This window comes from Monodelphis domestica, chromosome 3 (assembly GCF_027887165.1).
Source record: "Monodelphis domestica isolate mMonDom1 chromosome 3, mMonDom1.pri, whole genome shotgun sequence".
NCBI lineage: Eukaryota > Metazoa > Chordata > Mammalia > Didelphimorphia > Didelphidae > Monodelphis > Monodelphis domestica.
Window position 1 is genome coordinate 221906248 of NC_077229.1, and position 12501 is coordinate 221918748.

Consider the following 12501-nt stretch of genomic DNA (forward strand, 5'->3'; position numbering starts at 1 on the left):
TAACTTCCCCCCTCCCAAAATAATAAATCTTATACTAATCTGTCTATTTGCTAATCTAAAATCCCATCTTATGCTAAGACTGAGTTATGGGAAGAGGGTAGGATTACATGCCAACAAAGTTTTTACAATATAACAATTTCTTAATACAAAGGTCATTCCTATTGCAATCAATATAAAATTTAACTCTCAAGTAAAATTGAACTATCCTATGCCTTATGTAATGCTAATTCCAATGTAACAATTAGATATATGTATGTATATTAACTTGTATCTAATGAATTCTGATTTATTCTGTTCCTTGTTACCTCTCTAGTTACAACATTCCCTTTTCCACCCTAAACTACTCTGTCCCTGTCTGTTAATGGTTAGTATGTTAACTCTTTCCTTCATCTATATTAGTGGATTAGCTCATTAATATTCTACCTATGGATATGTCTGTGGGAGTGTTCTACACTTAGAGTGTAGTGAAACCATTCTTGCTTCTAGCTTTTTGAGGTCTTCCTGTCACGCCCACAACTTCTATTGAACCCACTGTTTTGCACTCCTTGAGGGATTTCTGCAACACAGATTTGGCAGCACCTGTGTCTAAGAAACAATCATATACTTGTGTTCCTCTTTTTAGGGTTACATGGGGGTTCTGTGCTATTTTCCGGAGAATGGACAGGTATCACAGGAGCTAACACACTAGGATCAGGAAAACTCAACACTTGTTCCTGTTCCTCATTCTCTAATTCTTCATTGGTTCCTCCTGCACTAATTTCACATATTTTTTAAATCTCTTTGTTATTTTTATTAGTTTTTATTCCATTGTCCATACTTCCTAGTCCATTTTCTCCATATACTATATTTTTAACTGCACAGGCCTTGGCACACCTTCATAATGAAGTTGCACCTTTTTGCATATCAAATTTTTGGGGATTCCCACCAGCTACTTGGGAATATTTTGGATGAGTACATGCTTTGATATATTCTTGAATGGTATTTGGGTTTGCGGCTTGTTGGGAATTATGGTAGCATCCAGTATCAAAAAGAATATGGATAGTTTGGTCTGACATACTGGAATACAATATAAAATCCATTATTAAACCCATAATTTCTATATCCATTTTGCCTGAATCCATTAAAGCGATTAAGTCTATTGCCTTGGTTTCCCCTGAAGCTTTGTCCAAAGAATTATCCCCTAAATGGGCACTGTCTAATGAGATGACCAGGTCTGTTACAAAGAAAACATCTTGGGGTTTGTCTATATTGTCTGGGATTGTAATTATTTCTGGGTTATCTATAAGTTCTAAATGTAGCTACTATTTTTTTCCTGCAATTCATTGGATTTCAGTTTTTGTTTAAGCTCTCTAATTTCTTTGGTTAAGTTATCAATTATATCATTTTTCTCTTCTAATTACCTATCTTTCTCATCTTGGAAAACATAGTTTGCAATTCTCCTAATTTCATCAAGACCCATGTCAAACGAATTTGGACAGCTACTCCAAAAATAATTTCAGACCACAGGACGGGCATTTTTCACAAACTGCCTGGGAATATGATTTACATTTTCATCTGTTAAAGTATCCAACCCAATCCATTTTTCTGCATAGTCAATAATCCTATCGAAGAAAGTGGAGGGAGTCTCTCCTACTTCCTGCTTTAGGCACTCAAATTTAGACCAGGTTCCTGGGAGTCTGGAATTTTGCCTCATAGTTTCAATTATTGCCTCCCTGGCTGTAGTTAAGTCTCTGTACCCTGCAAAAGAGTTATATTCCCAATCAGTATCTCAAGTTGGCCAATCAGCAATTAGGGGGTTATTATTAGTTTCCTGTATAATTTGCTGTTTCTCCCTTTTTGTTAATAATTCATCCATAAGGATGTCAAAGTCCAAATAAGTAGGATTGTAAAGCTTAATTAAACACTTGAACTGCTTTACAACACCCATGGGTTCTTCATATGATGGAGTATTTTTCTTAAAACTATCTATGTCAACCTGTGTAAACTTTTTGTGGCACATGAGATTCACTATATCACGCTCTTGGTACACTATGGGTACCTCACTTAGAGGAAACATATGAGCTAGTTTGCTTTCTAATGCTTCAGTTTCCATTTAGTTGATTTATCTAATTTAGTTACGTCATGTTCTTTAGTTTTTGCCATTGTCCCTTTATCCTTGAGTAATTCTTCATATTGAGGTTTCATTCTATCTAGTTTAGACTTTAGATCACTTTTAACATTAGATCACTCTTTGCAGTAGCTTGCTTGATGCTTGCTTTTAAATGTTTAAACACAACTGCCAAAGATTTGATCATTATGTAAAAGCACATGATAAACAACAGTAGCACAGGAACATAAGAGATTAGTTGTAGGAGCATCAATGAAAGTACTGGCATTAGAAAGTCACAGGCAATTACATTTTGTATAAATTCTGGTACAATGGTGAAAATGAGAGAAGCCATATCTAACAGAGAAAACCCTATGGTGATTTTATGTAGCTAATTTACCAGGTTTTCTGACTGTACAGATTCTTTGTATCAAGTTGACTGTAGTCAACTAGAGTTCAGCTCACTTACTACAACTCACCTCTAGATGCTTCCACAGACCCCCTGCTGAGACAACAGCTCCAACTGCCTAAGTTGACAGTTAGACCCTTAAAATCAGACAGTTAGATTCTTTGTTTTATTTAGCTCGCCAAACTGTAAAAATAAAGAAAATAATAATAATGGCAAACTACACAAAATAGATAGAAAAACAGTTCCAGTATAGGTTCAAAACTGTTTAACTCGCCAATCAGATTCAGAATGTTCGGACACTTTTGATAGAGGTAATCAAAAGTATCCTCAATGATGAAGTGTGAAGCTCAAATGTGAACTCGCTTCAGGGAGAGGCGCAAGGACACTAAAGAGACTTATTATAAACATAAAATGTTTATTGAAATATATAAGGATAAATAAAGGATTTCTAATTCTAAGGGATTCTCAGTCCACCCAAATAAATTCCCAGGTTCTGCAAGGAACTGCTTCTTCTGTGTTTCACAGGCTACACTAATCCTCCCTGATCTGATTAACCCAAATTTATTCTATCTAAATAAAACTACCACTAATATCCTTATAAATCTTAACTTCGCCTTCAAATTATGAAATAGCAAAGTCTAGCTGTTTGAGTCTCAACAAAATTCAGTGAGGACTCTTGAGTCTTAACAAACTCAAAGAGTCCAAACCAAAAACCAGGTTTTTCTTTGGTCTTCTCAGAGTTAAACAATCTATAAAAACCACAATAGATAGTCAATAGTGTTTCCCAAGTTGGGAAAGGAAAACACTGAGCTCCTTCAAATCTTTCCCTCAGACAGAGAAAGAGGCAAAGATGTTACCTCCTTAAGTCCTGAGAGAGAGTCCCTGAGAGTGTGTCTCTGCCAACTGCCAGAGACCAACTCCCAACTGGCAGAGAAAGTAATTGACATAGAAAAATGGTTATAACTGTCACATCTGAAATTAACATGGTCTCTCAGCTCTGCTTCAAACTCTAGTTCTTTTTCTCAAGCCAGCCACTTTACTTCTTATCCCTAAACTAATAAAACAATACTTACTTCCTAATATCATCCTTACCAGATGTCTGTGGTCTCTCTACATTTGCATATGTTACATGTTATTTATTTACATATATATACATCCTCTGGTACTAGAGAGCTACTTACAGAGACACAATTTATGGACTGTCCTTATTGTCAGTGTGAAATTTGTTCATGTTCTAGATATGTCATAGTAGATGCATACTTACTCCTCTTCAGGAAATCCTCTTCTCATGTTGCCTGAAGATCTATACTAAATTCTTCCTGTTTAGATCCCAGTGTTCATGTGGATCCAATTTTTCACATATACTTTGTCGTACTGGCCTAATGTTATGTAATGAGAAATCTAGTGGGACCCTTTGCACTAGTAGTCCTAGTCTTCTCAGTTTTTCCAGCCCATCCTGTATCTGTGTCAGATAGGTGTGTAACTGGCATTCCCCTCTCAGCATGGAAAGATAAGATGGTTTAGCAGTCCTTCCTATCCATACTGGCTGTTCATACAATGTCTCATATGGGGAAATATGTAAGTCTCCTCTGGGTTTCGTCCTCAGATAGAACAGCGCAAGTGGAAGAACCTCCATCCATTTAAGATGAGTTTGGGCACAGAGTTTAGCTATTGTGGTTTTTAACTCCTTATTCATTCTTTCCACCTGTCCTGAACTTTCTGGTCTATATGCATTATGGAAATTACCCTTTATTCCCAGAGATTTATACACTTGTTGTAAAATGCTAGATGTAAAGTGACTTCCCCTGTCTGAGTCTATGGCGTCTGGAATACCGTATCTAGGAACTATTTCTTTAAGCAATGTTTTCACTATCATGCTAGTGTTGTTTATCTTTGTTGGATATGCTTCTGTCCATTGAGTGAGTCTGTTCACTATGACTAAAACATAATTATATTCTTGATCCCCAGGCATGTTAATAAAATCAATCTGCAGACACTGAAAAGGCGTATAAGCTAGGGGTTGCCCTCCCAATGCCTTGCATTTGAAATGGCCTTGATTAAACTTTTCTACAGATGTCACATGTCTGACACACTCTTATAGCAGTTGTTGATATCCCTGAAGCTTCCCAAAACAGGCAGACCTCATCCAGCATGGATTGCACTCTAAAATGACCTCTGGAGTGTATCACATTGCATAGATGTTGGTACGGTCTTTTGGGCAAGATGGACTTTCCTCCTTGTTAACCAGATTCCTTTGACTAATCTGGCTCCTAGATGTTCTTGCCATGACTGAATCTCCTCTTGTCAGTATGCTTGTTTGAGATCGTGCTTATCTACCAGAGAGAAATTCAGAACACGGATAGGACCAAATCTGGCTGCGAATCTTGCTGTTATATCTGCCCTGTGATTTCCTAGGGATACCTCGTCCTTGCCAGAGGAGTGAGCTTTGCAATGGATCACTGCCACTTCCTTTGGCAAGTTCACTGCTTCTAAGAGTTGGTTTATGAGGTTCTCATATGCTATCCTTTTTCCAGATATTGTGACAAATCCCCAATTCTTCCAAGTTTGTCCTGTGGCAAATAAAATTCCAAAGGCATGAGCTGAATCCCTATATATATTCACCCTTTGCCTTTGGATTGCACCAATGTTTCTATGAGGGCTCTGAGCTCAGCTCCTTGAACACTGACATGACTTAGTAACAATGCATGCCAGAGGGTCCCATTCCCCCATCACAACTGCAGTCCCTGTGATTCTTTTGCCTTTGAAAACATATGAAGAACCATCCAAATATATCTGATGGTCTGGATCATTGAGTGGCGTGTCCTTCAGATCTTCTCTGGTTCTATGTACTGTTTCTACAGTCTGGGTACAATCATGTATGGACTTTTCTCCCAATGGTAGGTAGGGGATTAAGGTGGCTGAATTCGGTGGTGCACATCTATGTAAAAATAGATTGTCATTTGCCAGCAAAATGATTTCATTCTGAGATTGCCTTGCAGATGTAAATGCATGCCTAATCTGTGATTTTAGCAATTTTTCTAGCTGGTGTGAAGAGTAAACATGGAGCTTGCATCCCAGCACTAATTCATTAGCTTTTTTTAGCCATGAGGGCAGCATCAGCAATGCTGCACAGACAATGCACCAAACTTTTTGCCACCGGGTCCAAAATTGCACTGTAATATGCAGTAGGTCTTAAAGTCAATCCTAAATATTGGGCAAGTACTCCAGAAGCTATACCCTTAGCCTCATGGACATATAGATGAAAATCTTTGTTATAATTTGGAATGCCAAGGGCTAGAGCTGTTAGGATAGCTTGTTTTAAAGTGGACAGAGCATATAGATGTTCTTTTGTGAGCTTCAATGGCTCCTCAACCTCATCTTTTGTCAGATCCATGAGACACTTGGAAATATGTGAATGACGTGAGAACCCAGTAGTACCCAGGAATGTCCCAAGTTGTCTTTTTGTACATGGAATACCTAGTGTCTGTATATCTGCTATTCTCTTACTGAATATTTTCCTGGTATCCTTTTCCAGGATAAAACCTAGGTACTCAACTTTGGGGAGAACCCATTGCAACTTTGTTTTTGAGGAGATGCCAGAAGCAGATCATCCACATAATGCACTAGCTTGCTATGTTTGAATTTTATATTTCCTGGGTCTCTTTTAAGCAGCTGGCAGAAAATCAATGCACTCTCACAACAGCCCTGCACTAAATGAGTCCAGCAGAGCATATTTTTCCTCCATGAGAATGCAAATATATTTTGGCTCTCGAGATGGAGAGTAATTGTAAAATATGCATTGCTTAAGTCAATTATGGTATACCATAATGAGTTGCTAGGAATCTCAAAAATAATGTCATTGGGAGATGGTATGATAGTATGGGTTTTCTTGATTATATTATTGATTGCTCTGAGAGCCTGCACAAATCACCAATTTACCATACCATCAGAATTTGGCTTGCTCTTTTTAATAGCTAGTATTGGGCTATTATATTCTGACACTGTGTGTTTCAATATGCCCTGCTCCGGCAAGCTGTTCATAAAGAGATGTAATAGCCTGCTGCTGATCAGTGGTCTCATCAAACTGTCCCAAAAATAATAGAGGATATTGTTTCAGGGATTGTTTTGGTAAATGGAGGTATATGTTCCCTGATTGTTCACATTGTAAAGTTGCCCCAATTTTACAAAGAAAAATATGTCCCAAAAGGTTGTCTGGACACACTGGTATTAGAAGGAATGTATGGTCAATGAACAGTGGACCTAACGTTACCATCTTAGATTTCAATTGCGGGACTCGTCCTATCTGTCCCGTAGCACCTGCCACTGAAACCATACCCTCTTATCATGGTATCCCCTGGGAATGAGTTTAATATGGATCTGGCTGCCCCTGTATCAATGAGAATCTTGTAATTTTGGTCTCCCACTTTGATCCATACCTATAGTTCCTGTATCTCTGCCTCATATTGTAAACTAGCTATTGTGTTTTTTTGCATACACAGGTTTCCCATTATCCTCTTTACTTTCTTGTCTCAGGGTTTGTAATGCACTTGTATAACTAGTAGATGTTTCAGGTTTTGTAGATGTTATAGTGCAATCTACCATCCCCATTTCAGTTATTCCACCCCCCTTCGATACACTTATTAACTAGCTCTTATATCACTTAAGACCACTGCTGTCTGTGAGCTAATAACTTGCTCAGAGGAAAGGTTTGTATTTGTGTTAATTTCAGTTTGAGAACTGCTTGGGTGATGTTTCACTATCAGAGACTTTTCTGTTCCCACTCCCTTAAATTGTTTTGCAGTCTCTGGTTCAGGGAATAGGAAATCATTGGAAGTTTGGTATTGATCTGTACTAAACCCATCCCCAGAAGTAGTGTCTTTGAATGTTATAAGATTTTGTGGGTAAAAGTCTTTGGCTTTTGGATTTAAATTAGTTCTCCCCTCATTTTCCTTTCTTTCTCCTCTTAGATGTATAAATGTATCAGCTTCAAAATCTCTTGCAACAATGTCTCATTTGGCTATCTTGTCAGAATGGTCTGGATATTTAATTTGCTGCTTGAAAGATTTGCTAGCCCTGTTTGATTTTCCACTGTCTAGATCCATTCCACAAGCTAAAAAATTTTCCAAAAAGGACTTACCCTGCTCCTTGCTTTTTTCCATGCAGTTTTGTGTGCCCATGTATTATGAACCATAAATGTCATATTGCATGTCTGCTATTATCTGTACAATTTAATTTTCCACCACAATTCTAGACTTTCATTTTGTGCTTAAGTTGCTTCCCTTGGCATCTTGCCCAACTACCACCACTAAAATTTTAAAGTTTTCATTTTCCTTTCTACCATCTCCCTTTTACCCTTTTATGCTTATGCCTTCATGTTTCCTCCCTGGGGTGCCTCCCCATTGGTCTCTTTTTTACTAGATAATGCTAGAGCCTGGCATCATGAGGTATAATGATTATTCCTCGCTACAGCTTCTGAATAACAGGGTTTTGCTCCAGAAGCTATTGCTGCTTCCATGGATTTTAGGTCTGGGGTCTACTGTTCTCTAAGTCTGCAGTGAGAACAACACTGCTTGCTATTAGAGTCCTGTCTCCCATGGTTTTTGTTATTATATATTTTTCCCTGATGATATGCATTTTGATCTTTCCCATCTCTCTTATTTTGGCCCTGTTCATAGTGATGTTTCATCAGGCAATTTCTTACTATGTGTCCTTGACGAGAACACAAAAAGCAAGTCCTGGTAACTCTTTGCACCCTCTGTTGACTTTGGGATGTCTCTATACTGTGTGATTTGTCTGTTAAATGTCTTAATTGTAGCCAGGTTTTTAACCTCCTCTAATTCTTTCTGCCTTAATATTTCAGAGGTCTCTTGGAGCTTTTTCTTTAGATCGTCCTTTTCTTTTTCTTGATCTACCTCATTATCGTGAAGATAGGTGGCAGTGTCTCTAAGTTCATTAAGTGAGATGGTGTCAAACTTAAGGCAATAGTTCCTGAAGAAATCCCTCAAGTGCTTATCACTGCCCTTGAGAAATTGTCTCCTCATGTGTGCCTCCAATTCTTTTGAATCAGGGTTAAAGCCTAATAGTCCCTCAGTTTTTTCAATAAGGCGATGAGTAAATGTGCTTGGGTGTTCATTTTTTTTCTTGGGATAATCTGTCAAATTTTCCCCATGCATTGGGTCTTTCTGACAATTGCTTCATTCCCTGCAATAGATCCTCACGGCATTTTCTTAGATAAGCCATTGATCTTGAATTAGAAAAATCCAGATCCTCAAAAACTTCTGGCCAGCTCGTGATTGAAGAATCTTTTCTAGTTTGCTCAATAAAATTTTTATGCTCCTGGGGTGTAAAAAGTTCAGATAAAAGAATTTCTATATCCTCAAAATCTGGTTCATAGAAGCAAAATGCTCTCTTTAGTTTATACCTTTAGAGATGAGACTCTAATAAAAATTTAGGCTTTCATTTACGTAAAGACTCTAAGTCATGGGTGGTGAATGACTTATGAACCTTTAAATGCCAGAGTTATCAGTGACCTTAGCTATATCACACAAAGGCATAATCTTTTAAGCCTTTGATGCATTTGCAAGATTGTTAGCAAATGCATTAATTGGTGCCTTTATGTTATTGGCAAGGTCATTTCCCCCTATTGCACCTAATGGTGTCCCAGTATTAGTATTAGTAACTACATCATCCTTATTGATCTGTCCTGTCATGTCCCTAGTCTCCTTGTCAGTTCCCTTCCCCATGCCTTGTTTTCTCTGCATGTAATTGTGGCATATCTCAGTTATAATAGGGATCTGACCAAACAGTGTCTCTAATCTATTATCAATGACTAGAGCATGTACAGTTTTCTTTTGGAAAATCAGGTTGGCACCAGGTTTGATATTCTTTAAGATGTTAGTCACTACCAAAAACACAACATAGACTTGGTGTATGATTTGCCAGAGGTAATTCACATCTAGATAATTCATTGGCAACTGTGTCCATCCCATAGTCATATTGGTTAATGTCCCCAAAACATTGTCTATCTTCCCTGCCACCGTATTATAAATGATACAGTAGCCCCAGTAAATGGCAGTTATTCGTAGCACAGAAGTCCAAAGTATTAGTTGTAACATGTTTCCCACGAGATCTTTTCTAGGCTCTAACTGCCAGGAGTTAACAGAAAATGGTTGTTGTCCCCACAAGCTTTGCTTCTAGCTAGATAGGATCCAAGATGGCTAGATCCTATCACTGACAGCCCTAGTACAGTTTCCCTTTTACAATTGACTCTCTCCCTCAGTTTTGTAACTGACCAGAGTGGCAGTTGGTAACTGACTTGTTCTTCCCCCCAGAAGGAATCAAGATGTTTTTGATCCTGTGTGGAAACTGCTAGGCAGAGTCAGTGACAAAGGCTGCTAGCCTCAGGAGTTGTAATTGACAACTTCACAGCTGACAGTTATGACAGTTGGTGACAGTTAGTTATGAAAGGTTGTTTGTTTGTTTTTTTAATAAATGGGGTTCTTTTAAATCTGGGGTGCCAACTGTATTTTAAAAAAGATAAAAGAGGGAAGTTTATACCCCAAGGGAACCTTGGGTTTTTGGTATGGAGAGGGGGAAAGAGAGGAGAACCCCCTTCTCAAAATGGGGTTCAGGGGAGACAGCAGATGTAATGGGTTGGCTCAGAGAGAGGAGAGGGAGTTTGAAGATTTTCCCCCTTCTGCCTTCCTTCCTTAGCTAAAGCTGCTCTCCCCAATTCACTCTTGTCTCTCTTGTTCCCCTTCCACTACTCGAGGCCAAAAGGTCTCCCCTTGATCCGTTCACTCACACTCAGCTTGGGGAACAGAGACCTTTTAATGTTAACTCAATCAGGTAATACAGAAGGAATAATGGGCAGGGAAGAATGGGAAAAGGAAAGTGGGGAGAAGGGGTCACTGTCTCTATCTAAACCATTTCCTCTACATCCTCAAGTTTGTGGGGAACTCACTCAGGCCTTGGCAGCCTGAGCCCCCTGAGAGAAGTCAGGTTGGCTCACCCCTGAGCAACAGGAGTTGAGGTAAAGTTTGCTCAGGTTTCTCTTCAGAAGTCCCTTCAATTGGGAAGTATTGGGGGGAAATATTTCCAGTCACCAGTAGGAAAAATGGATAACCCTCAGGAGAAAGTCTTTTTCTCAACTTCTCTCTTTGGCTTCTCAAGACCAAGAGAGCCACTGCTTTCTCAGCCAGCATCTTCTCCTCCTTCGGATTCTACTCCTGGGGCCTTTCCCCCATCAAGGTGATCAATTTCACATACTCTTCAGCCTGGCACTTTTTCTCTAGTGCCAGCCTCTGTCACACTACCCCCACTGGTTCCTCGTCAAATTTGGGGGGTTTCTTTTTAATTGCATCCAAATGGGCTTGAGTGAAATATTTATGAGATTTCATATGCACAATTCCCATGTCTGGTGACAGATAAGGCACGTCTTGTAAAGGAAACATTGTTGCAGGAGAATTTTCTAAAGCCTGTTCCTCTAATTGTAGCTTAGTAAGTACTTCTTGTTTTTCAGCACTTCCTGTCCTAGTTAATTCTTGTGGTACCATCCCATACATTGCCTCTCTAGATTTAGTAAGTTCTAAGCACTGTGCTTCTACTTGCTCAAGCTTTGCTTGCAGGGTTAGAACTAGTTCTTTTATTTCACTGTTCCCTAAAATTAGCCAGCCAGTAACATTGTCTTCTAAAAATTATTACTACAATTTTCTTGAATTGGTAGAGGCAGCCTATTAGAAGAATTAGGAGAGGCAAATAAGACAGTGCTCTATGTATAGTCATATCTGTAATTGGCAATAGAGCTTGGAATCCCAAAAAAACATATATGTAATCTGGCATGATTACCATACAGGAAAAAAGTATCATTGTAGTATAATACCAAATAGTCTCCATTGCACTATTTTCAGGCAAACTGAAGAAATAAAACTTCCTGGGTGAAATGAATTTCTCCAGTGACACAGTAGGAATTATTACCTTCCACCTTTATAAGTGTCATTCAGTTTGCTGAAGAACTGCTTGCAAATAACTGTTTGATTGATAACTGACTGGGAGATTCATTATGGAGCCCCCTAGTTGGCGAGAGAGAGGTACTGCAACTGTCAGCACAGATCATTGCTGAGTCTGTTTCCTCAGTTACAGTCTTCCTCACCACTGCAGAAGCCCCCTGCTGTGATCCAAGTCTTTAAATGGCTTTTGAGCTTAAAAAAAAAAACTTTAAATGTCTAAGTTTTTGTCCTGTACCAACTCACCAACTAAAAAAAAAAAGAATATGGCGGGGGGGGGGGGGGAACCCACAGATGCGGATAGTGGTAGATCTACTCACAGATCTTCCTGAATCCCCAGCTGGGTATTTTAACCTCCCATTAGTGAGAGTGAAACTGAATCACATTCTCTCACTGGGCCAGTTGCTCAAATGCCTTGGAGACGATTGATATAATAAAACAGTGTCTCTTTTATTTTAAGAAGGAATATGAACTGAGGATCCAGAACAGGGGGTCCCTAACTCTAAGAGATCTAGCTAATTTCCCACAGTCCTCTACGCCCCTTGCAAGAGTGAGCCTTCTGGTCTTCCAGCTAACTTAACAGCTCCCTGTTTCTATCTAGGTGACTAAGCTCCCTGTTTCTATCTAGGTGACTAAGCTAATTATCTATGACCCTTAGTAGTTGGTTAGATTTATTCCCCAAAAGCTGTCTCCCAAAACTGTTATAAATGAACTTCAACAGCTCAGTTCACCCTGGGGGATCTGACACCTGAGGTAAAACCTCAAAGCCGATCTAACAGGATTTTTTAGATAAAACCTGCAAATCACAGCAGGTATGGTCAGATCCTTTTTTAGATCTTTCCCAATTAAATAGAGTACCTCCAAAGATGAATTAGTGGTATACTCCTTCTCCACAGTCAGGTTGAGGTAGATAAGCACCAATAAACCCACCTTTCCTCCACCATTCCTGGACAGAAAGCTCCCAACCTCCTACAGGAAGTCAAGTCAGTCTAGCAGTTGTC